Source organism: Rana temporaria, chromosome 3, assembly GCF_905171775.1.
Source record: "Rana temporaria chromosome 3, aRanTem1.1, whole genome shotgun sequence".
Lineage (NCBI taxonomy): Eukaryota > Metazoa > Chordata > Amphibia > Anura > Ranidae > Rana > Rana temporaria.
Window position 1 is genome coordinate 29,178,377 of NC_053491.1, and position 10,741 is coordinate 29,189,117.

Consider the following 10,741-nt stretch of genomic DNA (forward strand, 5'->3'; position numbering starts at 1 on the left):
CGCCTGTCCAATCAGATGGCGCATCGCCACTCGCGCATGCGCAGTGGGTGCCCGGCCGTGATGCCGAAAGCTGTCACGGCCAGGTGCCCACACTTAGAATGAAGACGCCGGCCGGAGAGGGGGGGGAGAGGAGCGGAGACCCCCGGCTGGTGCGTCGCTGGAACGTGGAGCAGGTGAGTGTATGTTTATTAAAAGCCAGCAGCTACACTTTTTGTAGCTGCTGACTTTTAATAAACATTAAAAATGCCTGGAACACCCCTTTGAGGTGAAAAAAATCTGGCAATGATTCCGCCAGGCCCCCGCGATTGCCAGTCACAGAGCCAGGGACGTGGATCTCTGTGTGTAAACACAGAGATCCACATCCTATAGGGAGAGGAGACGTGAACATAGGGACAACCATCGGTCACCTCACCCAGTCAGTCCCCTCCCCCCACAGTAAGAATCACCTAGCAGGGAACATATTTAACCCCTTGATCGCCCCCTAGTGTTAACCCCTTTTATACAGTAATCAGTGCATTTTTATAGCACTGCTCGCTGTATAAATGTGAATGGTTTCAAAAATGTGTCAAAAGTGTCCGATGTGTCCACCGTAATATCGCAGTCCTGACAAAAATCGCAGATCGCCACCATTACTAGTAAAAAAAATAATAATAAAAAAAGTAATAATTCTATCCCCTATTTTGTAGGCATTATAACGTTTGCGCAAACCAATCACTATACGCTTATTGCAATTTTTTTACCAAAAATATGCAGAAGAATATGTATCGGACTAAACTGAAAAATTTTTTTTTTTTTAATTGGGATATTTATAGTAGCAAAAAGTAAAAAATATTGTATTTTTTTCAAAATTGTTGCTCTATTTTTGTTTATAGCGCAAAAAATAAAAACAGCACAGGTGATCAAATACCACCGAAAGAAAGCTCTATTTGTGGGAAAAAAAGGACGCAAATTTTGTTTGGGAGCCACGTCGCACGACCGCGCAATTGTCATTCAAAGCGTGACAATGCCGAAAGCTGAAATTTCGCCTGGGCAGGAAGGGGGTATATGTGCCCAGTAAGCAAGTGGTTAAACTGGAACCTTTAGTGTCCCTTTAACTATGTAGTTAATAGCAGTAGCAATGTAAATAATAAGGCAAACAATATATTCCATGTATCTGTCATCGGGAGCAGTGATCACTGTCTTGTCACTGATAGCCCAGCCCCCACAGTTAGAATCAGTCCCTAGGACACACTTAACCCCTTCCTCGCCCCCTTGTGGTTAACTCCTTCCCTGCCAGTGTCATTTACACAGCAATCAGTGTATTTTTATAGCACTGATCGATATAATGTGTCCGCCATAATGTCGCAGTCACGATAAAATTTGCAAATCGCCGCCATTACTAGTAAAAAAAAAATATATATATTAATAAAAATGCCATAAAACTATCCCCTATTTTGTCGACACTATAACTTTTGCACAAAAACGCTTATTGAGATTTTTTTACCAAAAATATGTAGAAGAATACATATCGGCCTAAACTGAGAAAGACATTTGTTTTTTTGGGGATATTTATTATAGCAAAAAGTAAACAATATTGCTTTTTTTTTCCAAATTTACGCTCTTTTTTTGTTTACAGCCCAAACAAATAAAAAACGCAGAGGTGATCAAATACCACCAAAAGAAAGCTCTATTTATGCGAAAAAAAGGATGTCAATTTTGATTGGGTGACACGTCGCACGACCGCGCATTTGTCAGTTTAAACAACGCAGTGCCAAATCGCAAAAAGTGCTCTGGTCAGGAAGGAAGTAAATTCTTCTGCAGCTGAAGTGGTTAATGACCAGAGCGTTTTTTGTGATATGGCACTACGTCAATTTAACGGACAAGTGCGCTGTCGTGCGACACTGTACTCAAACAAAATTGACGTCCTTGTTTTCCAACAAATAGAGCTTTCTTTTGGTGGTATTTGATCACCTCTGTGATTTAAAATCTTTGCGCTATAAACAAAAAAAAGCGTCAATTTTGAAAAAATATATATTTATTCATCAGTTTAGGCCGATATATTCTTCCACATATTTTTGTTAAACAAAATCGCAATAGGCGTACATTTAAAATGGTTTGCACAAAAGTTATTGGCGTCTACAAATTATGGGATAAATTTAGGGACGTTTATTTTTATTGTTTTTACTAGTAATGGCGGCGATCTGTGATTTTTAGCGGCACTGTGACATTGTGGCAGATAAATCTAAACCCAAATTACACTTTTTGGGGACCGTTACATTATTACACTGATGCACTGATCAATGTAAAAATTACACTGGCTGGAAAGGAGTTAACGCTAGGGGGAAATCAATGGGTTAAAGCGGATGTTCCCTGGAAAAAAATATTAAAAGCCAGCAGCTACAAATACTTCAGCTGCTGACTTTTGATATTAGGACACTTACCTGTCCTGGAGTCCAGCTCCGTCCACAGCAGAGGACGAGCGATCGCTCGTCACGCTGATGCTCCCCCCGCCATCCTCGGTGAGGAAACCAGGAAACCAGGAAGTGAAGAGCTCCGGCTTCACTGCCCGGTTCCCTACGGCGCATTCGCGAGTCATGCTGTGCCTGCCGATTGGCTCCTGCTGTGTGATGGGAGCCGAGTGTTCCCAGCACACAACGGGACTGGACGGGAGGTGACCTAATGCCCACAGTCTGCCCGAGACTGTTGTGGCCAGAAGTGGGTGCAAATACCTGTCTTTAGACAGGTATCTGCACCCCCCTCCCCCTGAAAGGTGTCAAATGTGACACCGGAGGGGGGGAGGGTTCCGATCAGAGGGAGTTCCACTTTAGGGTGGAGCTCCACTTTAAGTGTGTTCCCTCAGTGTGTTCTAACTGTAGGGGGGGGGGCTTACTGAAACATGACAGAGATCACTGTTTCTGATCACTGGGAGCAGTAGATCCCTGTCATGTCACTAGACAGAATGGGGAAATGCCTTGTTTATATGGGAAGTTCCCTGTTCTGCCTCTCTTCGCCGCGATTGTAGGCCAACAGGCGGACATCGAGTCCACGGGGCCCGCGGGCATACACCCTCAGCGTGCGGCAGGTGCACTTGCCCGCTATCCAGATTTTATGGACTGACGTACAGGTAGGTCAGTTTGTGCAGATGTACATTGGCGTGAGACAGTCAGCAAGTGGTTAAAGTGTTACTAAACACAGGACTCTGCATTCACTATACCTGGTCTCCCACAGTACACAGATCATTGAGATGCAATTCTTTTAGTAACCATAACCCTTTCATGCCTAAGCCTATTTCTGACATTTGTTGCTTACAAGTTAAAATCCGTATTCTTTGCTAGAAAATTACGCCACCCCTCTATCCATGCATCCAACTCCCTGATCTACATTCGGGGCGCCGAATGCATGCATCCAATGGGGGGTGTTTTTTTTGCCTATCCATTTTAATGAATGTGCTTCCCCTGTGGAGGCTCTCAACATTAAGGCCCCGTACACACGACCGCATCTGTCCGCTGGGATTTATCCGCGGATCAGTTCCAGCAGACAAATCCGGTCATGTGTACGGCCTAGCGGACATTTTTCGGCGGACATTTGTCCAGCCGACCGTTTTCCAGCCGAAATTTTTTTCTTAGCATGCTAAGAAATCTATCCGCTGGAAACCTGTCCGGCGGACTTATCCGGTCGTCTGTACAGACTCACCGAATAAGTCCGACCGATCCCCATCCCTCGCATGCGTCGAAGTGATTCGACGCATGCGTGGAAGTATTTACCTTCCAGGGTCGCGCACGTCGCCGCGTCATCGTCGCCGCGCCCGTCACCGCGGATGTTTTCCGTGGGGATTTTGATCTGATGGTGTGTACAGCCATCAGATCAAAATCCGGAGGAGAAATGTCCGATGGAAACGGTCCGGTGGACCGATTTCAGTTGGCCAATTCCGTTGGTTAGCAGGCTAGTCCGTAAGTTAAACTGGGAATTTCTTTGGTTTGGTATTGCAAGTGTGAATCTATGCTTAGTCCCTGTAACTAGTCACACTGTACAGTGCCTTGAAAAAGTATTCATACACTGTGAAATCTTCCACATTGTGTCATGTTACAACCAAAAACGTAAATGGATTTTATTGGGATTTTATGTGATAGCCCAACACATAGTGGCACATAGATGTGAAGTGAAAGAAAAATTATAAATGTTTTTTAAGAATTAAAAATATATATATATTTATACACTTTATAGAACCTCCTTTCACTGCAATTACAGCTGCAAGTGTTTTTGATGATGTCTCTACCAGCTTTGCACATCTAGAGAGGGACATTATTGCCCATTCTTTCTTGCAAAATAGCTCAAGCTCTGTCAGATTGGATGGAGGGCGTCTGTGAACAGCAAATTTCAAGTCTTGCCACAGATTCTCAATTGGATTTAGGTCTGGACTTTAACTGGGTGATTCTAACACATGAATATGCTTTGCTCTAAACCATTCCATTGTAGCTCTGGCTGTATGTTTAGGGTCGTTGTCCTGCTGGAAGGTGAACCTTCACCCCAGGCTCAAGTCTTTTGCAGACTCTTACAGGTTTTCTTCTAAGATTGCCCTGTATTTGGCTCCATCCATCTGTCCATTAAGTCTGACCAGCTTCCCTGTCCCTGCTGAAGAAAGGCATCCCCACAACATGATGCTGCCACCACCATGTTTCATGGTGGGGATGGTGTGTTCAGGATGACATGCAGTGTAAGTTTTCCGACACACATAGCATTTTGCTTTAAGGCAAAAAAGTTAAATTTTGGTCTCATCTGACCAGAGCACCTTCTTCAACATTTTCTGTGTCCCCCCACATGGCTTCTCGCAAACTTCAAACTGAACTTCTTATGTCTTTCTTTCAACAATGACTTTCTTCTTGCCACTCTTCCATAAAGGGCAGATTTGTGGAGATCACGACTACTGTAATAGTTGTCCTGTTGACAGATTCCCCCACCTGAGCTGTGGATCTCTGCAGCTTCTCCAGAGTTAACATGGACCTCTTGGCTGCTTCTCTGATGAATGCTCTCCTTGCCCGGCCTGTCAGTTTAGGTGGACGGCCATGTCTTGGTAGGTTTGCAGTTGTGTTGTGCCATACTCTTTCCATTTTTGGATGATGAACTGAACAGTGCTTTGTGAGACGTTCAAAGCTTGGGATATTTTTTTTATAACCTAACCCTGCTTTAAACTTCTCCACAACTTTATCCCTGATCTGTCTGGTGTGTTCATTGGCCTTTGTGATGCTGTTTGTTCACTAAGGCTCTCAACTAATCTCTGATGGCTTCACAGAACAGCTGTACTAATGCGGGGCCTGAATACAAATGCACGTAATTTTTCTTCCACTTCACAACTATTTACCACTTTGTGTTGGTCTATCACATAAAATCCCAATAAAATACCTTTACGTTTTTGGTTGTAAGATGACAAAATGTGGAAAATGTCAAGGGGTATGAATACTTTTTCAAGGCACTGTATGTTAAATTGCGTTATTGCCTTTGTCAATCCATTTTCATGGTTGCCTCTTTACCCACCATGTCGGGTGACAATATATTATTCTTGCCTTTATTAACTGTTTCAGTGTCTGTTTTCTTGGACATGGTAGTATTAATGGTTAACAGATACCGTATTTATCGGCATATACCGCGCACTTTTTTGCCCTTAAAATCAGGGCAAAATCAAGGGTGCGCGATATACGCCGATCCTCGCTTCCCGCGCTGTGTTTGAACCACTGCGCCGACATATACCGAGCGCAGTACACTCGGGTATACTCGGGCAGGCTCGGCTCCGCTCGCGGTCACGTCCTGTACGTCCTTTACGCGAAAAGAGCTGAGCCTGTCCAAGTATACCCGAGTGTACTGTGCTCGGTATATGTCGGCGGAGTGGTTCAAAGACAGTGAGGGAAGCGGGGATTCGACTCGGAGACAGCGCGGGAGGACACCACGGACACCACGATGGCTGCAGAAGGACGCCGGACCAGACAAGGCCGCCAATGGACGCCCTTGCAAGACACCAAAACTGTAAGTATAAAACATTTTTTTTCCAGGAATTTCAGGGCTACATTAGGGGTGCGCACTATACGCCGGAGCACGTAATAGGGCGATAATCACGGTATTACTTTAATAATAATAATAATAATAATATTTACACGTATATAGCGCCAATTACAGCGATGCCGCTGTGTCTATGCGCTGATAATGGTTGTCATTATTACCCAACTCAATGGTACTCATTTTACCGACCTCGCCGGGATCAAACCTGCAACCCTTGGGACACAGGCAATCACAGACTGCTGCAAAGGAGCATTAGCCCCATGCGCTATCTTTCAGTGATGTTCTCTGGTATTGCACGCTTTTTACACTCTCAACCGTGTATGTCAGAGGGGCTGAAGTTCTCATGGAGGTTGAGGCACAGAACAGAGAACCCCTCTTACCCAGCGGCTCCCATGAGGGTAGCTCTAACAATACATACATATTTCTTCACATTATTTAAATAGAATTTTTAGTAGAAAAGATTAACAGTGTTGGGAAAGTTATATTTTATGACTGACTGAGAAATTGAAGCTGTTACATCACCTTTATCTGGTCTACAGAGGATAATGTAGACATTTATTAGAATGAAGGATTATAGGTAATTACACACAGCACCACTTTAAATGATGTTTGCGATGTTTCAGTAAAAATATGTGAGACGTTAAAGGAGATTTTTTTATATTTTTGTAAAAATCTTATTATGGTTACTAACTTGTTGCTAATACTATATATAGAGATTATTGTTCATAATCTAGCTACAGTAAAACCTTGGTTTGAGAGTAACTTGGTTTGAGAGTGTTTTGCAAGACAAGTATTTTTTTTTTATACATTTTGACTTCATATACAAGCGATGTCTTGATATAAGAGTAGCGTCATGTAACAACTGAGTAAAAAATAGAAGAGAGGCGCCTCTAAGTGTAGCAATATGGTTACATTTAATGAAGGTACAACATTTAGAAGCTCACATGGTTGATGAATAAAACAGGCACATCTAAGTATGCAGGCCTCCGGGGTAAAGCTGTCCACATAGACCGTCCTCCTCACCGCCATTGATGTCGTCTCTTCCATGAGCGGTTCAAGCCTTGCTTTCAGATCGCTCTACTGCAGGGTAGTCTTCCCGGTCACGATTGCAGACTGTTAGCGGTGAGAGCCGGTGGTGAGGATGACAGTCTATGTCAGGGATATGCAATTAGCGGACCTCCAGCTGTTGCAGAACTACAACTACCATGAAGCATAGCAAGACTCTGACAGCCACAAGCATGGCACCCCGAGGCAGAAGCATGATGGGACTTGTAGTTTTGAAACAGCTGGAGGTCCACTAATTGCATATCCCTGGTCTATGTGGACATCTTTACCCCGGATCCCTGCATACTTAGATGTGCCTCTTTTAATCATCAACCATGTGAGTTGCTAAATATTTTACCTTCATTAAATGTAACATTATTTCTACACTTAGAGGCGCCTCTCTTCTTTTTTATACTCTGTAGTTCCTGCTGGATTTTGCTTCTAATCCCCTTGGGGAGGCTTCCATTTGTGGAAGGACATTTTATGGTTACACAACCAATCACATCGCTATAATCTGTTGGACTATAAACTGAAGGATTTATAAATAAATGGTTGTGGAACAAATCATTTGCGTTTCCATTATTTCTTATGGGAACATTTGCTTTGATATACAAGTGCTTTGGATTACAAGCATGCTTCCGGAACGAATTATGCTCGCAATCCAAGGGTTTACTGTACTACAAATGACACAAGAAACCAAGTTTTAAGCATATCTGAGCACAAAATCAAAAATAGAATATATTGCACCTTACCAGTTCTTAAAAATGGGTGTTGCATTAATTTTCCTTTTCTGAAGCCTCGTACACACGACCGGTTTTCCCGGCAGGAAAACTGCCAGGAGAGCAGCTGGCCGGGAATTTCCGGCCATGTGTATGCTCCCTAGCAGTTTTCCCATCAGGAAAACAGCCAGGAATCCCGACGGGAAAATAGAGAACCCTGCTCTCTATTTTCTCGTCGAGATTCCTGGCTGAGTGTTTCCTGCCGAGAAAACCGGTCGTCTGTATGTTTAACTGTCCGAAGGTAAACCCGAGCATGCTCGATAAGCCTTTGACGCATTCGCGGTAGCATACAAGGCATAGTGTAGGGTGTAGCAAGATGGCGGCGAAGGCATCAAATGTGACAAGCGCAGGCTCGTCATAGTCAATGACGTCACCGCGCTCTTGCCATTCAAAAGAACGGCGGTTCTTTTGAATGGCCGTCTGTATGCACAGGTTGTGGGTATACTGCGCTGCTTAAAAGAAAGTGAAACCAGCTGCCAACACAGCTAATGTAGACAAATCAGCAGGACAAAAATAGTGGAAAATAGTGTAGCGCTATGGTCAATGGTATCTGTGAAATTCAAAACCACTAATTGCTCCTGTAAAGAGTATATAATAGCAATAAATTCACATGTAAATTCCTGCATGGAATCTACTATTAAAACGAAAAATAAATAAATAAAAGTCCAATATGTGTATTAAAGTCCATAAAGACGAATCACCACGTGAATAAAATTGAGGAGAAATCTTGATGATGTTCCAAATATGTATATTCAAATATAAGTGATCACCACCACCGATGAGGATAAATGGAGGCTTACCGGAGCTGGTGGACTTGAGCTGACATACGTCACTGCAAGTCAGATTAGGCTTATAGTACTAGTGTTAGTACACAGGATCTGGTGGTACGGACATCCAGGGCCCTGGTTCAGCTGTTAGTTCAGATATACCGGTATGATAAGGAAGCCTTAGATCCATATAGCTCCATATGAGCCGGGTAATTCAAAAGAAACAAGAGAAGAAAGATAGCCACATAGCGTAATCCAGTAAAAAACTATGTGTTTTAATTGAAATAAAAATCAAGTACACTCACATGTATCCTGACATAAAATCGCGTGGCATATATGTTTGAGGCGGCAGTGGAGACGACCCAACGTTTCGTGTTACATAGTTACATAGTTAGTCAGGTTGAAAAAAGACACAAGTCCATCCAGTTCAACCACAAAAAACAAAATAAAAAAACACAGTAAAATCCTATACACCCAACTTCATACCCACAGTTGATCCAGAGGAAGGCAAAAAACCCCAGCGGAGCATGATCCAATTTGCTACAGCAGGGGAAAAAATTCCTTCCTGATCCCCCGAGAGGCAATCGGATTTACCCTGGATCAACTTTACCTACAAATCTTAGTACTCAGTTATATTCTGTACATTTAGGAAAGAATCCAGACCTTTCTTAAAGCAATCTACTGATCTGGCCAGAACCACCTCTGGAGGGAGTCTGTTCCACATTTTCACAGCTCTTAAAAACACATCATCTGGGTGACCCCAGATGCAGGGCCGGTGCAAGGATTTCTGCCTACACAAGCGAAGCTCCATTTTGGCGCCCCCCCAACGGCCACCCACCTCCCTTGCAAAAATGTTTCTTTCAATAATTTATATTAATATATAAAAAAACACACTAATTTGTGCTTTTTTATTAACGATTTAAAGCGGTGGTTCACCCTGCTGAACAACATTTCAGCATACAATTCGGCATCGTAGCGCGAGCTACAGTATGCCGGTCTTACATTTTTTATCCCCGTACTCACTGTTTAATCGTACCTAGACGATTCCGTCTGCCGCGGGGATAAAAAATGTTTAATTTTATGCTAGAATAAAAAAAATTTTTTTTTTTTTTTTTAATAGGGTGAACCCCCGCTTTAACAAAATAAGTTATACAGCTATAAAACAAATTTTTTACCAATAAGTGCAGGAAATAGTGCAAACAGACTTGTAAAAGTGCAGGAAATAGTAGTGCACACAAACAGTACAACACTAAAACGGCCTATTCAAGGCAAAATATTACCATTAAATTAACATTACCATTTACCAATGAGCAAAAATGCAGGAAATAGTGCAAACAGACTTGTAGAAGTGCAGGAAATAGTACTGCACACAAACAGTACAACACTAAAACGGCCTATTCAAGGCAAAAAATTACCATTATTGGTTAAAAGAAGAGCAATAAGTGCATATAAACATATTTTCAAACTATAATATCAGAACATGAGTTTTTTGAGAACATGAGATTTTTCAGGGCACTGTATCATTGTACAGTACACACAGTGTACTAAAAAGTGTAAAATAGAGCTGCCCTCACCTGGAGCAGCTATCTCTGGCACAGGTAAATAGTAGTCGGTTTTAAGTGCGGTCTGATAACCGCATGCGGGGAAAAAAATGAGCCAACTAGAGTCAGCGTTCGGCTCATAGGTTTATATTATAAATGGGACCGCAAACGGTAGGGAATGCGGGAGTGTGCACGGTTAGGGCTCCCCCCAACGTATGCGATCCCATATTGCCGAAATTGTAGTGTGAACCCAGCCTAAGCCTTTTTGTACGCCCGAAGAGCACTTTACATCCACTTTACATATGGGGTATTTCTATACTCATAAGAAATTGCTTAACAAAATATATATATTTTTTTTCTTCTTTTACCTCTTGTGAAAATAAAAATTATGGGGCAACACCAGAATGTATGTGTAAAAATTTAAATTTTTCTTACACTAACATGCTGGTGTAGACCCCAACTTTACCTTTTCATAAGGGGTAAAAGGAGAAAATGCCCCCAAAGTTTGTAACACTTTCTCCTGTGTACGGAGATACCCCATATGTGGCCCTAAACTGTTACCTTGAAATATGACAGGGCT